General features: G+C 38.2%; 2 protein-coding genes across 10 annotated transcripts in view; one reads left to right on the top strand and one right to left on the bottom strand.

The window, feature by feature from the left end:
• MPLKIP (M-phase specific PLK1 interacting protein) overlaps positions 1-19,290 on the top strand; it is an 811,813-nt gene that overhangs the window by 364,588 nt on the left and 427,935 nt on the right. The gene's annotated exons all lie outside the window — the stretch shown is intronic.
• SUGCT (succinyl-CoA:glutarate-CoA transferase) overlaps positions 1-19,290 on the bottom strand; it is a 772,786-nt gene that overhangs the window by 327,574 nt on the left and 425,922 nt on the right. The window lies entirely within an intron of this gene.

The following is a 19,290-nucleotide window of genomic DNA, read 5'->3' as shown; positions in this document are numbered from 1 at the left end:
CCTATAAGCCCAAACCAAGTGGACCCATGTGGAGAGCTTTTACAAAAGCATAAGCAATAAAGCTGAAGAAAACTCTAGGTTCAGACTGCTTTATGGTATAAATAATTAAACTGGACTCACTGCATTCACAAGATTATGGCAAATTCTGAGTAAACCTAAAGAATTTTCAAATAATCTAATTATTCCTTTATTTATTCATGTTTACATATAGTGATTTTTTTTTCTCTGTTCTTAATTAGATGTTTAAAAATTCACAGCTATCCAAGCACACTATTTAAATGCTCATAGACAATTCACAGGAATTTCCCTCATGAGAGAGAAAAGCAGCATTAGTGATGCATATATCCACAACCCAGAGGCAGAGCAAGAATAACAAAATGCAAGACTAGAATTAATGTTTTTATAAAACTGTGATAAAGTATACATAACATAAAACCTGCCATTTTAACATGTAAAGTATGCAATTCAATTGCACTAAGTACATTCTCAATGTTGTGCAATTATCACCACTATTTCCTGAACTTTTACTCATCCCTATCAGAAACTCTTTACTATTAAACAATAACTCCTTGCTCTGCTCCCCACCCCACCATCCGAAGCCTGGTAACATCTAGTTTATTTCCAATCTCTATGAATTTGCCGATTCTATGAACCTCACATATGTGGAATCCTAATGATATCCGTCCTTTGTCCCTACTTATTTTACTTAGTATAATGTTTCAAAGTTCATCCATACACTGTAAAATATATCAGAATTCCATTCCTTTTTTATAACTAATATTCTATTGTATACTACATTTTGTTTATCCGATCATCCATTGACAGACACTTAAGTTGTTTTCACCTTTGGGCTATTGTGACTAACATTGCTATGCTCACTGGTATGCAAGTATCTCAGTCCCAGCTTTCAATTCTTAGCTTTCAATTCTTCTGGAAGTAATTCCCAGGAGTGGAATTAATAGATCTCACAATAACTTTATGTTTAACTTCTGGAGAAACTACTAAGCTGTTTTTCACAGAGGTTGCACCATTTTATATTCCTACACTGCACAAGGGTTCCAATTTCTCTATACCTGCATCAAAATTTATTTTCTGGTTTGCTTTTTTGTTTTCAATAGCCATCCCAATGAGTGTGAAGTAATATTTCATTGTGTTTTGACTTGCATTTCCCTAATGACTAATGATGTTGAGCATCTTTTCATCTGCTTATTGATCTGTTTTCATCTGTTTATCTTCTTTGTAAAAATGTCTCTCCAGGACCTTTCACCATTTTTTAACTGGGTTGTTTGTTGTTTGACCGATAGAGGTTCTTTAAATATTCTGGTTCTTAATCCCTTATCAGATGTATAACTTACAAATATTTTCTCCCATTCTGTGGGTTGTCCTTTTGCAAGATACTGTCTTTTTTTCTTTTTTTTGAGATGGAGTCTCACTTTGTCACCGAGACTGGAGTGCAGTGGCGTGATCTCGGCTCACTGCAACCTCTGCTTCCTGGGTTCAAGTGATTCTCTTGCCTCAGACTCCTGAGTAGCTGGGACTACAGGCATGCGCCACCACGCCCAGCTAATTTTTGTATTTTTAGTAGAAATGAGGGTTCACTATGTTGGCCAGGGTGGTCTCGAACTCCTGACTTCAGGTGATCCGCCCACCGTGGCATCCCAAAATGCTGGGATTATAGGCGTGAGCCACCACACCTAGCCTTGATAGTGTCTTTTGATGTACAAAACTTTTTAATTTTGATGAAGCACATTTTGTCTATTTTTTTTTTTTTTTTTTTTGAGACAGAGTCTCGCTCTGTTGCCCAGGCTGGAGTGCAGTGGCCGGGTCTCAGCTCACTGCAAGCTCCGCCTCCCGGGTTCACGCCATTCTCCTGCCTCAGCCTCCCGAGTAGCTGGGACTACAGGTGCCCACCACCTCACCCGGCTAGTTTTTTGTATTTTTTAGTAGAGACAGGGTTTCACCGTGTTAGCCAGGATGGTCTCGATCTCCTGACCTCATGATCTGCCCGTCTCAGCCTCCCAAAGTGCTGGGATTACAGGCTTGAGCCACCGCACCCGGCCATCTATTTTTTCTTTTGTTGCCTGTGCTTTTGGTGTCATATCCAGGAAATCATTGCCAAATCCAATGTCATGAAGATTTTCCCCTATATTTTCTTCTAAGAGTTTTATAGCTTTATATCTTAAGGTAAGGATACCATTTCATGCTTTTGCATGTGGAGATCCAGTTTTCCTGGTACTTTTGTTGAAAAGAGTTTCCTTTCCTCATTGAATAGTCTTGGCACCTAGCTTAAAATTCACCTTACCCCACATGTGTGGTGGGTTTATTTCCAGGCTCTCAATTCTATTACATTAGTCTCTATATACCTGTCCGTATGCAGATCATACTGTCTTGATTCCTATAGCTTTGAAATAAATTTTTCAATTTGGAAGTGTCAGTCTTCCACCTTTGTTCTTTTACAAGATTGTTTTGGTTATTTGAGGTCACTTTAAGACAGGTTTTCTATTTCTGTAAAAAACGCTAGTGGGATTTTGATAGAAGGTGAATTAAATCTGGAGATCACTTTGAGTAGTATAATTATCTGAATAATATAGTCTTTCAGTTCATAATCACAAGGTGTCTTTCCATTTACTTGTGTGTATTTTAATGTTATTCAATGCAATTTTTAAAATTTATTCTTATAAACACTTAACTACCACTTATTATGTGCCAGAAACTGTTCCACGTGCTTTAAAAGTATTAATTTACTTAATTCTCATAACAACCCCATATAAAGTACTGTTTTAGCTTCAGTATATGAATAAAAAAGCTGAAACACAAAAAGGTTTTTTGTTCAGTCACATGGCTGCTAAGTGGTAGAACTGGGATTCAAACCCGGGCAGTCTGACTACAGAGTCCACGCTCCTATTATACTACACTCGTTTTCAAGCATTCATTCATTCTAAAATATTCACACAACACCTGCTAGTTCTCCTGAAGCAGGCCATGAGACAAGAGTTTGTGTGCAAATGATTCATTAGGGAAGTGCTCCCAGGAGAAATCAGTCAAAGGAATAAGGAAAGCAGGACAGAGAAGGGGAAGAATCCAAACAAGGGTTTGAAGGGGCTGCCTCAGCCTGATCCTGCAGAGAGCTGTAGTGTGTCCACCTCAAGGCAAGAAGCAGGGCCTTCATACTGCTGCACCACTCTGCAGCATAACACTGCTGTGGAGATAAACTTCTAGACAATCCCAGCTTACCATATGTCTGAGTGAAATGCCTCCAGTAATTCAAGATCAGTCCTCCAGAAAATGTTACAAGTTCAAGTTGTTAGGAACAAAGTGTGCTAAAGGTGGAAGATAGACTTAACAGAGGTAAAAAAGTGGACTCAAAGGTATCTGGGCACAGGGCCAATAATATGTATTGCATCTAAGGCACTTGTACCAAGCATTAGAAGCAGCAAGATGAATGAGACCAACACACTCACCTTCAAAGAGATTATGTGTTGGTAGAAAGACAGGCATACTTTATGTAGGGTACATGGTGATAAATATTATAAGAGGGGCAAACACATTGCTAAGAAGTTAGAAGAGTAACAGCAAATGTTTTATCCCCTGGTTAAAGGAGTCACAAAAAACATCATTAAAGATGTAGCATTTGATCTAGGTGTTGTATATGGAAAGACTTGGGGAAAGCCTACAAGACCATTCAAACATGAGCAGCCACACCGAGATATGAAGGTATCGAGCACTTTCATAATCATACCACCCAGCAATATTGCACTTCCTTACAATACTGCTGGAATATTGGAATTTGTCATGAGTTCTCCAAAAAGTACTAGAAATAAACACTGTCAGGCCCCACACCAGACCTACTGAATCAGACACTCAGAAGTGGGGTCCAGCAGACTATGTCCAGCAGAGTCCCTGCAGGAGACTCTGATGCCTGCTTAAGTTGGAGAGATACTGTTCTATCACACCCGAGATCATGGGCCCGTGAAAGCTCAACCAAGTGCTAGACACCAGGCCACCTGGGACCATGCTGCCTGCCCAGCATCACACTCACACACTCCTGGTCTGGAATGAATAACACCCAGGACTGAAAAGTGAGTTCAGGCTAGATGAAGGGACAGTCATCCAAAGAGCAGCCTTTTGTGAACAACAAGCTTGAGGCTCAGAATTCCATGAGGACTAATCAGTGAGAAAAAAAAAATGACAAAGAGGAAGGGTTTCATTGATCAGAGAGTGCATCCTGGACCATTGCAAGCTGGCCATCCTCCCATCCATTTCCTGGAAGTTCTCGGAGTTCTTGATCTTCCATTTTCTTTGAGAACTGGTCCAGTTCTGGGGGCTCATAAATACCCACATTGCCTCAGAAAATGACTGGTCAAAAGAGGATGAGGGCAGGCTGCACTACTTTGAGATCATATGTCAAATACTATATAGAACACCAGATATTTCCTACAGAAAAAACTGCTGAGTCATATAGTATAGTTTATGAAGAAATAGCAGTTTCATGGGCCAGGATACACAGAATGGTAAAATGAACATATGATAGTGGAGACAGGCATTAAGGTCAGGATGAGGAACCATTAGGCAGAGGAGTGAAATAAACAGAAGTCATGTTTTAGGTAAATGATTGTCAAGTTTTGTAAAATGGATTAGAAAGGAGAGACGCTGGAAGAGGAAAAATCTGTTAGGCTCAGAAGTACAACTGTTGATAGGAGGAAAATATATGAGAAACTCTGACATATATGACATAAATTATGTATATGACAAACATATGTCTACGGGAAGTCAAGGGAACATTTTTATGCAGACTGTAGACATCAATAAATACAATACACCTCTTCTGTAAAAGTCAGCTTTTTAGCTGAACCACCAAAGTCATTCTTACCCTCAAGACATTGGTCATTAAAATTATCCACACAATAAAACATAGTACAGAGAAGCTACAACTATACAATGCTGTTTAACTCTCACATTTACCATAGAAGTTTTCTAAAACATGGACGAGCTAAATGATTCCAGGTGTCTTTAAGACAAATGCATGCAATCACACTTTTAGCTTAAACCTACAAAAACACTCATTCCCTAACAAGTTGGCAGATTATGAATGAACAGAATGATAATCTACATGCCACTAAACTCTCCAGATCTGTTGTTACATTTAGGGAAACCATCCACCATCAGAGTTAGGCATTGTCTTATTATCAGCTCATCAAAAAAAGTTATCTTCTGCACAGATTTACAATTTAACATTAATATCAAGTATTTATTGAGTGCTCATAATGTGTCGGGCACTATGCCACTTACATGCCTTACAACATTTATTGCTGAGCACAAAGAATTAAATACATCACCAAGGTTACACAGCTTTTAAATAGAAAAGCCAGGATTCAAATCCAGGTCTGCAGACCCCAGAGCCAGAGTTCAATGCACTAAGCAACTTTTCTTCACACATTAGCTCTTTTAATTTAATCCTCCTAACAGTCATTGTTTGAGATAGTCATTTTTATCAGCATTTTACAGGTGAGGAACATGAAACATGAAGAAGTTAGGTGCCAGGTTAGCCCACTGGGAAGATCTGATCTGAGTCGTCTAAGTTCTCAGGGCAGGGTTGCCCACTATCTGATATGGGGGATACTCACACTGGGGGCATCCTCAATATTTCCAAAACACACCAATGGTTTCTGAGAAAGGAAACAGAACATTTGAAACATAGCCCAGCTCGTGCACATGCACACACACACACACACACATACACACATAATGTGGCAGCTTAGTAAAGGAGGTAGATGGTGTGGAAAATGTCTACATTTTTAGCTTTTTACTATCAATTAATGATTACCAGTCTGTGTGTAGAGGGTGGACATATATAGATATAGATAAATACATAGATGTTTATATTTAGAAAGAAATCTCATGGATTAGCTGTGATTTCTGTAAATCCATGGAGAAATTCTCATATATTATTATAAAAAATAAAAAAAAAATTATCTCGATGGAGAAAACATGCAAGTGCAATGGAATTGACCAAGGGCTACATCATTCAAGGTCAACTTTCCATGTCTGTTCTGTATGATGCAACTCTCAAAGACAACATCAATCCAGAGATCATGTACATTTTCCTAATTAAAAACCCTTTGCGTTATCTGAATGTTATTTTCTGAAAGAATAACCCTTAGTTAATTCCTAGTAGTTCCCTAACTTGCAACCATACCTCAAATTCATCTCATTCTTTCTTTAACGCATCAGTATTCATTTTGAAGAGAGAATGTATACAGCATGACAAAAGTAAACTCAGAAACAAACACTGCAAGGTATTTTGGTTTTGAATCGGCAACACAAATCCAAAAGTAATTATTACCTGCCCAAATATTTACATAAACTATTGTTACTATTTTGAACACTTTTTGTCAGTATTATTTTAAACAAAATACATTCTGCAAGTAAATTATCTTCTGCTCGACAGACATGCAAAGATCATTCACTCCCATTCTTTAGGAAAATGGCCAGAACCATCTCAAACTCTGAATGGGGAATGAAAGATGCAAGCTCAGCTAGGTACAAGGTCTGCAATCACAGCCACAGTTTCATATAAACAGAAATCAGGATTTCCCCAATCCTGTGATTATGTCAGGAAATCTCAAATCCCTGAACCAATTGATTAATACAACTACCATGGGTTCAGGAAACAGTCAGGGCAGTGGGGGTGGGGATGGGGGGCTGGAAGTGGCTGGGCAAAAAGGCTATACTTAAACATAATTTGCCCTTTTCCTTCCGTGCCTGTGGGGAAAGTGTGATGGAAGATGTCATCCAGATCGCAGCCTATGTGTTGGGCAAAGTTCTAGGTTATCATTTATGTATCCTGCTTGCACTTTGATCTCAGTCATGCTGACAAAGGAAATGAGTGGAAAAAGCCAGGCAAACCCCCAACGCGTGGTAATCATGACAGATGAGTGTGGGAGTTGAGCCATTCCAGCTGTCCTCACAGGCCATCACCAGGCCCTAGGTGATCTATTAGTAGGGTGAGCCCAGGTGCAGGGACTCCGCTCCAGGCTCAGAGAGTGCAGCCCCAGCCATTAACTGATGTAAGCCATGGAGTAACTTATGAAAAAAAGCATGCAACAGGAACGGCAGTCAGGAAATGGTTACAAATTAGAAAAAGAGGTATGGAGGGCAGAGGGGCCTCTCATGCCACAGTAATAAAAGCAACTTCCTCTTTTTCCTAATTTCAGAACCGCAGAGTAGAATTCTCTCCATATGAAATTCCTCACAAGTCGCAGGCTGCACTAAACCCCCGTCTGTCCCTTTCATTGTATCACAGTGTAGTCACATGGAAACAGATATTGCTGCCTTCCTCACACTGTTGAGGGAAAGTGTCCTGTGATGTGAGGAATGTGACCTATGAACTCTCAAGACAATTCTCTAGCACCTCATAGATGCTTTTGTTCTCTAGAAAATCGGGATCCTTAAAGTTTGATAAAGCATTCCAATATGGTGTAGCTCAAGTTTGATGAGTCTGATAGGCTCTGTAATTGAGCTGAAGGGAGCCTCTCACAGTTTGCAAGTCAAGTACAGTGCTGACCTGTGAAGGCTCCTTTATTTCACTCTGACTGTCTTCCTCAGGCTGGCTGACTCAGCACCCCTGCCTCAGACCAGCTTCCTGTGCTAGTCAGAATAATTCACTTTCTTATCTATGTCTTCAAAATTATTTTTACATGGCTGTATTGTGACACTTATCCTACCACATTGTAATCAGTCATCATGTTTATGTTTGTCTCTCCAACTGAACGGTCCCTTCTTGTGGACAAGATGTATGCCTTCTACTGCCTTCCATGCATAGAAGTGATCACTTATGGTGCCCATGGGTGTATGTGGAGTGAATGATGGATATACTTCAGCCTGAACTGTCAATGTTTATTATGACTGAGCACAACATATATATTTGTTTCTCTTTCTGTCTATTTTACATTGTATACTTCCCTGTGATTTAACTAAGCCATTTCTCTGTTTACAAACTTTCAAAGACAGCTTAAAGATGTTTTAAAGTTATATGTGAGTATAGGTTGAGTATGTTTACAGAGGATTGTATTCCTGGTAGCATTCAGCCTGGAAGTCAATTCTCTCCCTCAGAAGACACAGAATATCCCTAAGGAAAATAAATAGAACATTATATTCAGCAGAAATGTAGTTAAACCTCTTATACCAGAAATCAACTTTTCAAAGCAAAGGCCAAAACCGTCACTAAGGATTTCACCAAAGGGTGCAGTGGGACATAGGAGAACAAGAAGTTTGTAATTCATAAAATCACAAGTGTTCCAAGAGGAGACGTCCTAGGAGAACTTGCTGGGCAAAGAGCATGCCCACTTGAACACAGAGGGCCTGAGAAAAGAGCTCAATGAGGGCCTCCAAGCAACAAGGCATTGCAGACATATGCCACACTGCTGCCTGAGGGCAGGCAGGGAGAAGGCTGCCACAGGCGCCTGACAAGACAAAAGAAAAGAAAAGGAAACAGGTAAAATGAGTAAAACAGAAGGCAAGAATAAAGGAAAGTGCTGCAGTAAGATTTTGTAGCCAGAAGAGGAGAACTCTAGTACTACAGTAAATGGATCCTGAAGAACAAAGGTGAAATGTATATGAACTCTGAAAAACATCTAGAGCCCCTTGCAACACCTCAAAAGGGACAATGATAGTAAAATGGAAAAGGAACAGAACAATGGCTATTCTGGCTCAGAAGAACTTGCTAAGTGAATTGAAACTGGCGGACAAAGGGAAGTATATCCATATTTGTTTTAAATGTTTAAATAATTATTTAGTACATTCAGTTAATGCTTTGGTCATTGCATATGATTACATGGTTCTGAAATAAATGCTTTTGGTTATAAGTCTCAAGATAAGAGCCCTGAAAGGATATTGTATGTATAACAAATGCTTCAATGTGTGGTTGCTCTCCTCTACCCAAGCAGGCATAAACAGTTCTTGATGGAATCTGCCTCTACTCCTGCTTTCTAGTACAAGAAGAGAAAAGGTAAGATAGAGCAGAATTGGTGTCAGAAAGCAAACGCAACTTCATGAAAGACTTTTCCAGGGAAGAACAATTCTGGGGAAGAACAATTCTGCATTGTTAGCTAGCAGGAATACTTAGTACCACTAGCAACACTGAACACAATACAAATAATCCTTCCCCATGCGAAGAGATACAACCAATAGCAGAAGAGAAGGCATTCATATCCCATAAAAGGAAAAGGACCAAAGTCATAGATAAGACCCAAGAGGATTTAAATTTGATGAAATTTCTGAATCAGGTGGTAGAGCCACCAGCATAGATAGCAACTGATGATTGTTGATATCCTGAACCACTGATTGTAAAGTCTCCCAACCCTTCTCTCAGCTTCCAGTGTCTAGCCCTTGCAATCTATCTTTTGTGACAAGATCAGAGTAATTATCTTGAGATAAACCCAAACATGCTATCTCCTCCTTACAATCCTCTCCTAGTTGCATTCCACTGCCTATGAAATGAATTCTCAATTGTTCTAGGACAGCACTGAATATTCCTCAGAATCTGACCCCGAGCTACCCTGCCAGTTTTATCTTCCACGTTCCACTGCACTCATCTTTTTCTTCTGCTACACAAGACTCTTCAACAACTCAGAAACAATTATGTATATTCAAATGTCTATACTACCTCCTCATAATATTTCCACATTTATAACCTACTTTCCACAACTCACACACCTAAATCATATTTATCATTCAAAGCCCTGCTCAACTGTCTTTTTCTCAATGAATCTTTCCTTGGACCAATTAGTCACAATAACTGTTCTTGCCCTTACGTTCCAACCACATTATGCTAATGCCCGAGTGCATCACCATTGAAAATTGACATATTAGAGAGTTGTGTTTCTCCAAATTTCACACTAGATAATAAACTCCTAAGGCAGAGGTACACTGTCTTCTCCATCTCTGTTTTCCTCCTAGACAGTTTCAGCCAAATGCTTGCATTTCTTTAAGACTACCTCTAATTTGACATTCAACTAAATTTAGTCATTATTCCAGGACTAATTGTTTATTCCTAGTCATTACAAAACAGTTTTATTTTTAATATTTTCTATTCATAATTCATTAGCTAAGTCTACAAAAAGTGTATTATCAGACCTAATGACACATAAAAGTCTCCCTTGAAAGAGACAGAATTTTATATTCAGCAGAAACATAGTTAAGCCTCTTATACCAGAAATCAGCTTTTCAATGCAAAGGCTAAAACCCTCACTAAGGATTTAACCAAAGAACAGGGTGGGAAATAGGAGAACAAGAAGGTTGTAATCCATACAATCACAAGTGTTCCAAGAGGGCCATCAGGAGAAGATCCGAGGAGAAACTGTGGGCAAAGAGTATGCTCACCTGAATATAGAGGGCCCAAGAAAAGAGCTCAGTGAGGGCCTCTGAGTAACAAGGTGCTTATTAGGCAGTACACTCAAGTCAATTATTGCATGTTTACTTAAAAATTCAACACAAAAATATAAATTATGATACTTCCCTTCAATAAACAGATAAAAAGACATGGATTGGGTGTCCGAAGATAGGAAAGGATGAATAGGAAGAGCCAGCGGGTTTTTAGGGGAATCAAACTATTTTATATGAAAATACACTGATGGATATGAAACATGTCATTATATAGTGTTTTAATTCCATAGCATGTTCAACACAAAGAGTGAGTTCTAATGTAAACAATGGAGTTTGGGATGATAAGAACGGGTCAATGTAGGTTCACTGATTATTGCAAATGCACTACTCTGGGGGTGGGGGAATGTTGATGATGGGGACACTATGGATACATGGATACAGGGTATATATGAGAAATTCTGTACCTGCTGCTCAATTTTTCTGTGAACCTAAAACTTCTCTAAAAAATAGTCTACTAAAAAAAGAAAAAGTTGGGTGCTATAGTTCATGCATGAAATCCCAGCAATTAAAAAGGCTGAGGCAGGTGGATTGCTTGAAGCCAGGAGGTCAAGACCCACCTAAGCAACCAGGCAAGACCTGTCTTACAAAAATGTTAAAAATTTTTAAAAATGAGCAGGGCACCATGGGGTGTGCCTGTAGTTCCAGCTATTCAGGGAGTTTAGGCGGGAGGACCATTTGAGCCCATGAGTTTGAAGCTGCATTGAGCTATGATTGCACCACTACACTCCGACACTCCAGCTTGGGCAATAAAACGAGACCTAATCACTTAAAAAAAAAAAAGTTTATAGCTTGAAAAACAGTATAAAACTCAGGTCACTAAATGAAAGACTTGTGTTAAAATGTTGTAGAAAATATATCTAAGATTATAAGGCTAAAAGGAGACAAAGTAGTTAAGAGTTGACATGATAAGGAAAATAAAAATTCCACTTGTCAGAATTTGTTTTAAAAGAGTAATTAGACATGTGCAAAGCTCTATGTACGAAGCTATATCTCAGCATAAATTACAAACAATCTTGATATTCCACACTGGATTAGTTAAATAAATTATAAAATATCCATAAAGCAAATACACCAAAATGATTAAAAATAATCCTTTCATAGGTATATGTATGTGAATAAAAAAGATAATATATCAGAATATTATTTCTAGTATTTTATAAAACTACACATACACAAAATTTTAAAAAGCTATAAAGAGAAGTAACCTCTAATCCTTGAATTAAAGAAAACATTTATTTCCTTCTTTTATCTCTATTATCTGCATTTTTATAGTATGTATTTATTTTTCATAATTAAAATAAGAGCTGAAAGATAATCTTAGTATCTGAGAACAATCTGGAACTCAATGTTGGCATTCCCTCCTTTTCTCTCTGAATCCAAAATTTGGTATAAGACTAAGTCCATAAAAAAGTTTTGAAATAAAACGTTCCACTTAAAGTAATAATAACAAAAAAGACATAGCCATTATAAGTTTTTAAGGAAGGTATGATGGTTAATTTTATGCATAAACTTGACAGGGCCACAGGGTGCCCAGACATTTGGTCAAACATTATTCCAAGTATGCCTGTGAGTCTGTTGTTGGACGAGATTAACTTGTGAATCAGCAAACTAAGTACAGTAGCTCTCAACCAATCAACCGAAGACATTAATGTGGACATAAAGGCTACGAGGGAACTTTGCCTGCCTGGCTGTTTGAATTGGGACATTGGTCTTCTCCGGTCCTCAAAGTGGAACCACATCACCAGCTTTCCTGGCTCTCCTGCTTGTCAACTGTAGATCTTGGGACTGATCACATGATTCAATTACTCATAAGTCATATACATATGACTAGTCTCTTCTGTAGTTGTCAGGGTTCTCCAGAGAAACAAAAGCAATAGGAGATATATCTCTTATTACATTAAATCTCCTATTGCTTCTGTGTCCCTGGAGAACTCTAATACATAAAAGATTAATGATTAAAATTATGCTTGAAGAAGGTTAATCTTATAATGGCATGCAGAGTGGAGCTGGGGAAGGCCAGAGGCTAAATATCGAGCCAGAAAGAGACTGCAGAAAGTGAGCAAAAAGGATGAGTGGATGGCCTGGGGTGGAATCCGTGAAAAAGGGCAGATTGTCAGTCTCAGGAAATCAATAGGACTGAGTTCTAACTTCAGCTGGGTTACTATGCCCTGGGGTAAGTCACTGCCCTCGCCTAAGCCTTTGATTCTTCATCTATAATGTGAATTTGATAGATCATAAATCTTCCAGGGTCCTTTTCCATTCTATGAGTCTAAGATTCTGCTGTCAACAGGAAAAAATATTTAGAGGCTTTTATTCAAACTGTGAATACACTGGCTTAATTTTGTTGTCTTACACTGAATATTCCATCAGTGCTCAATAAATAATACATTAAGCAAGCTCTTTTGGACATCAGGCTTTAATTTTAAGGCCTGGAACTGCCCTGACTTTTGGCAAATGCTTTACAATATCAATTACTTTATTAACTTTGCAAACATATAATGAAAAAATGGGCACATTACTTTGAAATAGGTCTGTCTTAATCTAATTACCTTTCTTAAGGAAAAAAGCCAATTTATGAGTATAATTATTTCATATCAAATGATTTATTGATAATGAAACATTAAATAACCACAGCACTTGATGTAATTTGAGGACAGTGTCCAGGGGTTAAAGTGAGGTTCCAGTATTCCAAACAGCCATGCCAGTGTGATATGTGTGAATTCTACTCCCACTGATCTGCTACATGTAATGATGCCCTAGGTCTAAGTCTGAGCTAGGGCAGGAGGAAAGAGTCTTGTTAAATTTATTCCAAATAGAAATCCCATGTCAAAGGTGAAAGACATTTGAGTACTGGGCTTGAAGATTAACTTCCTGGATATTGAACTTCATGTGATCCACATGATATACGATTCTGATTTTATAGATACACATGACTGAGCCTATCTGATCAAATTAAGGTAATCTTACAAACAAATCAGCAGGTCACAGATGCAATAAGCCCACAGAGAGTGCATTGTCTGAATCACATTCATTAATGCCACCTTCATCCCCATCACACAGTTCTCTGGGTATTTCCAAAGTCAGATGTTTAAAAGAACATACCCATGATTCTTCTGTGGCAAGCACACTTAGTTATTCTCTGTATAACTGCAAAAATCAAACAGAAAAAGAAAGGAAGAAAAAAAGATGGCATACTAAATCTCTTTTCAGTCTGTTGTCTATCTCTTAGAACCTGGACACACAAACCAACTCTTATTTCATAACATTCTTTTCCTTCCTTTGTCTTGGGTTCTTTTTTACAATGAAAACTGGATCTAACAGCATTTAATGTCCGGAAGCTTTCAGGTAAGGTCATATTTTACATCATATTTGATTTCTGTTCTTGGCAGTAAACTTGGAATTAGCCATTAAGTCAGGATTTCTCATCTCGTCAATTCCAGGAAAAACACCATAGAGAAAGGAGAAACAGCCAGAGACCTTGACCAACAGGAACTATATTAAACCAGAAAAAAAAAAAAAAAAAAAAAGGTATTCCCTGTGTGCTCCAGTAAGAAAGAAGAAAGGAAGGCTCAACATTTCTATCATGAGGACTTCTTCCAGCAGGGAGGCTCCATAGAAGACCTTTCATTGACCTTCACCGAAGAATACCCAATATGTCATGACTTTCTTCAACTCCACCTCTTCAGTCCATGCTTTCAATTGAGGTTTATGAGAGTTGAGCTATCATTTCTAAAGAGAGAGGAATTTGTTCCAAAAATATCTGGTTTTCCACCCCCACCTTCATTTATAAAACAAACGATCTAAGTCTTTCAGGCTATTTTTCCACCAGCTTGTTTATAATGTGATAATGATTATGCTAATACCAGCTGCGAATACATTCTATGTGGACATGTTGTGGGAATGTGATTGGAGGGTGTGGGGGAGACGAGAGGGCTGTATAAGTGCATGAGGAGAACTATTCTATAAAATTATAGTACATGCCCTCTTTCCATATTTACTAGTTTTTGTAAGCTCCTTCTCAAATGGGAAATAGACCATGCTTCCTTTGCAGAAGAATAGTTATTGAATAACGAACACCATGTGTTCTGCTATGTCTTATTCATCTGTGCACTCTGCAGTTATTTTCTAAACCAAATTAATAACAGTATACTAAATTGATTTCCCTAGTGAAAACTGCTGGCTACTACCAATGTCAGTATGTACACCCCACTGCCCCCCAAAGCTTAGGAAATCACTGCATAACCAAAGTCTACAACAACCCCAGAGTGGGGGCCAGGCAGCTTTCATGGTACACAAGGGAAAATTGACACCCTCTAATTAAATGATACTGTTTACACAAACGAAAGAGTATTACAACACTTTCCCTACAAAAAGAAGAGAATGTGAAATTTCAGAAAAGACAGATAGCTATTTAATGTGGAACTTGTCACCACCATCAGCTTCGGCATGATAAAATGCACATGGAAAGTCCCTTGCAGTAAGCCCGCTGCAGAGCAGATTCTTCCTTCGTCTGGGTCAGAGGGTGTGGATGTCTCTAAAGGAAATGCTACCTCTCCTTTGCTCACACACCCACTTGCGGCACAGTGAGCTTTCCACGCATATATGGGATCTGTGGCCTGGACGCTGGAGACACAGGGGCCAGAGGCTGGCAGTGAAGCCCCCTGAGTTGTGGAGGAAAAAGCAAGTATCTCCTTTTTACAAATTAAGAAAATCCACATCCACATGACAGCTTAACACAGGAGACCGGGTGTGTTTAGAAACAGCCCTTAAAAAAAAAAAAAACCTCCCACCTTCACCCAAGCCAAGTAAGTTGTAAGCAAAGACAATGCAATTCTGGTAGCCAACTGACCTCAAAAGGGATTTCTAATTTTTATATTACATTATTCCAAACTAGCGTGCCTCCTTACCAAGTATGATTTTTGCCACATCAATATATGGGCATTTTTGTGAAGCCATACCTGAAAACAGGCTTCTGTTCTCTCAGCTAAACTCTCAATAAATGTTGGCAGTGATGGAAGTTTGGAATATTTTCATATTTCAAATGTGGTGCTTTTGTTCCCAACTAAATACATAGGCATATATACTCATTATTAAAATACACTCTACAAATTCCCTACTGGGGGAATTTTAGTTCCATTTGAACATCACAACTAAAACATTCTATTCATTCCACAGCATGTTCACTCTCTCCAAGTAAGAATTCTTTCTGGTGTTTTCTGACATAAACCTAAAAGTTCATTATAATTTGCACATGAAAAATCCTTTTAACAGTTAGAATCAAAAGTAGCATGAGTTAATGGTCCAGTCCACCAGATAAACTTTTGCAGGTTTCCATCTGAAAGTCATAATATAACCTTTCATCTTGTGTGTCATTGGTACAGAAGGTTTTGCAAGGCAGGGTTCTTCAAACTGCAAGATGTTAAACAGATGTACGGCAGAGTCTTCCAACCCTAAACTATGAAGAGCCTGTTTTCAGTCTATGTGTTGTAGCCTTCATTTCTTTAATTATTTTATCAAGATCTTCAGGTTTGCACATTTCATTTGTGAAAATTTTGTGGTGGTTATCATTTTTTGAACTGCATATATTTTACAAGAACTAGATTTTAAAACATATTGTTTTTGAACTAAATAAGGAATGTTAATTTAAATTTTAACATGTAAAATCATATTTTCAACAGGATGATCTCTGCTTCCTATAGCAGGTGCTGGAAACCCAATCCCAGATGTTTTGAAGTGTAAATAGCAAGGGAAGAATTTGAGAAATGGGTAGAGATGCCAGAAAGAGGAAGGCATAAATTAAAAACAGACATGTTGAAACATTAGTTCACATGGACATTTTGGCTTTTGCTGTTCACTGGTGGGCTTCTATACTTAGCTGTTTCTCGTGTCACAAATGTCACTTTCTAAGACACAGCCATAGCAATTGGCCTAAATGTTCACCTAGCTGATGAAGCAAATTCTATTCCTTCATTGACCAGAATGACAAGTCTGACATTCCTTTTCAGAATGCTTGAGACTCATAATCCTACCTTATAGATATGGCCATTTCCCCCATGTTTAACTGCATAGAAACTTGGAGTTTAACTATATCGAATTAGTATCATAAACAGGGTTCCCTAAAGCTTGAGCCTCAGTCTTTGTACTTGAAAGGCCAATTCTGCCCCTTTTGTTCTTACCCATTTGTTACTTGAAGGGATCTCAGAATACATAGCTCTAACAGAGTTAAAAGGGTGCTTATAAATGTTTTCTCCTTATTTAGCTTGATGTTGGCAGAGCCCCTCCATCATTTCAATGAGACACATATGAGCAAAAAGGCCTATACTATATAGGCAGGCCTTTATAACATGGGCAGCTTCCTTCTCAAATATCCTTTTTTTTGCTATCAAACTAATCAGTACTATGGGATAATTAAACCCATACCTAGTGTAAGGCTGAATTTTCACTACTTTAACCACTTCACTGCCAAGCCCCTCTGCATCTACATTGACAGAGATACAGAGAATGGCCCTGTTTTTCAAAAGTGTGAGGTATCCCTGGAGAAAGGGAGTCATAGTAGAGGAAGAGCTATACCTGGCTGTTCCTCATGACTCTAGGATTTGCAGGACGTGTGGCCAAAAAGTTATCTACCTCTTTGAGACATGGTTTACTCATCTGTGAGGTGGATGATGATGATGATGATGATGATGATGATGATGACGACGATGGTTACAATTATATTTTCTATGTCATATGGCCTTTGTGAGGATTAATTAGATATGATGCATAAAGTATTGAGGTCAATGCCTGACACATAAATGATCACTATCTTTACTTTGCTTCATATATACCCTCTGCTCCAACCAAACTGAACTCCTCTCTTTTAAATGAATCCTTGCCCCTTGCCACTGTACTGCCAAGCACTTGCTGGCCCTGACCCTGCTCCCTGGTGGAAGGCTTTCTTCATTATTCCACTGTCTCCTACCTGTGACAGCTCCCTGTCCTCCCCAATATCTGTTTAAAATTTTACTCATTCTTCAAGATACACCTCAAATGCCACTTCCTCCATGAAATATATCCTGAATTCTTCAAGTTGTGACCTCTTATCCCATTGAATCTCCAGGTTTTTGTTTTTTCTAGTTTAGAGGTTTGAATTTAGCATACTTCTTATTTAATGGAACATTATAATTATTGGTTTATGAATAGTCCCTCCATTATATTTACAGTCTTTTGTAATCCCAATCTAATCTCTAGACTCTTCTTCCCATAGGAAACTATTATAAAATATTTCACGTAACTTTTGCAGAATATGTACTGTTTTATACATTCATTCTCATTTATGTAACTGGATTCTGTGATAGAGCTCATGCTCCTTTCTTGCTTGTACCATGCTGGTTTTTACAACCCTTTCAAGATTCCACAAGAACTTCTAATTATTGCATAATGCTTACTGCCCACACTTTTGACAATCAACTACTGCTCACCAGAAATGAATATGTTCATATCTGACCACTACTGACCTGTTTGAGAATTTTCTTAATCTATATGTCAAAGAGAAGAATTGAAGGGTCATAGGAATAGGTGACCTTATTGCCTAAGTAATGACAAACCGTTCTTTAGAATGTCTGTGAAATTATGCAATATAAATAGCAGTCCGTGTTTGCCCCCACATCTCTACATTTCTGCCATTACTTGGCTCTCTCTGCTTTTCTAACTCTTGCCACTTTATTTATTGTCACTTTAGTGACATCTTATTATTGCTTTCATTTGTATCTCTCTCCTTACTAATAGGTCTATTTTTCTTGGTCATTCAGCTTATAGAGCCTGGAGGGCATTTTTAAATTAAAATGCTTATCTTTCCTCTTCACCCACTGCCAAATTATAAATTCCTTTAAGGTACAGGGTATTTTTCCCCTCATTTTTGCACTCACTGTAACACCTACCATGGCACCTGAAACAACAAATAAAACATGAACACAAAAATAAATGGAAGGAATGGAAGTATAAGTGGATGAGAATAGTTACATGTTGCTCTTACTCCTCTTTTCTTGCTAACCCATGACTTCCCTTAGCCAGCTGAACTGAAAATAGCAGCATCCATTTAATATCTCAAATGCCATAAAGAAGGAAAGGAAGAAGGTGTTAATGCACAGAATTCTAAAGTTCTACTGCGACATACACAATCAGTCTCCTTGGTCCCATATGCAGGGACACTCACTTTACTATTCATGTTTATGGACCAAATGGAAGTCAGGCTGGCAGTTTTGCCTTGCCAACTTCCAAAGCTCTGCTCTTCAATACAGATACACAGTGTGGTGTAAGAAAACTGCCCTGTTTGCCAACATTAATATACCCCAGAGAGTAAGTAGGCATTTACCCAGCAGCCAGTACAGGAAGCTATATTTTCTGTAACTTTCCTGGTAAGGACAAAGCAACAATGGTCTTACACCTAATTAACTCTACCATCTTGGAAACTTCCTTGACATATATCATAAAAGCTGTCAAGTCACACAGCATGCTAATTAGAAATAAGGGTTTTGGACTTGGGCAGACCTGTTTAGAATTTTGGCTCTGCAACATACCAGCTATGTTACTATTTTGTTTCTCTTCACATCAGTTTCCTCATCTGCAGAATGTGTACAATGGTACTTACCTTACAGAGCTATTGTAATAACTAAATGAAAAGATATAGTACTTGATAAAAGGTAGTTATTTTATTATGCCCGTTATTCTCCAACCTATTCCATATTATCAAGATTACAGCAATAAATAAAAGGATGCTGCTAATATATAAAATCAGTATTGAAAAGACATGCCTATACCTATGATAAATGAGTAAGTGAAAGATTTTCCTTGCAAAATTGAACTGTA

The sequence above is a fragment of the Macaca thibetana genome, chromosome 3 (genome assembly GCF_024542745.1).
Source record: "Macaca thibetana thibetana isolate TM-01 chromosome 3, ASM2454274v1, whole genome shotgun sequence".
Classification (NCBI taxonomy): Eukaryota; Metazoa; Chordata; class Mammalia; order Primates; family Cercopithecidae; genus Macaca; species Macaca thibetana.
Note: the sequence above shows the minus strand (reverse complement) of the source record. Positions and strands in the feature narration are given on the sequence as shown.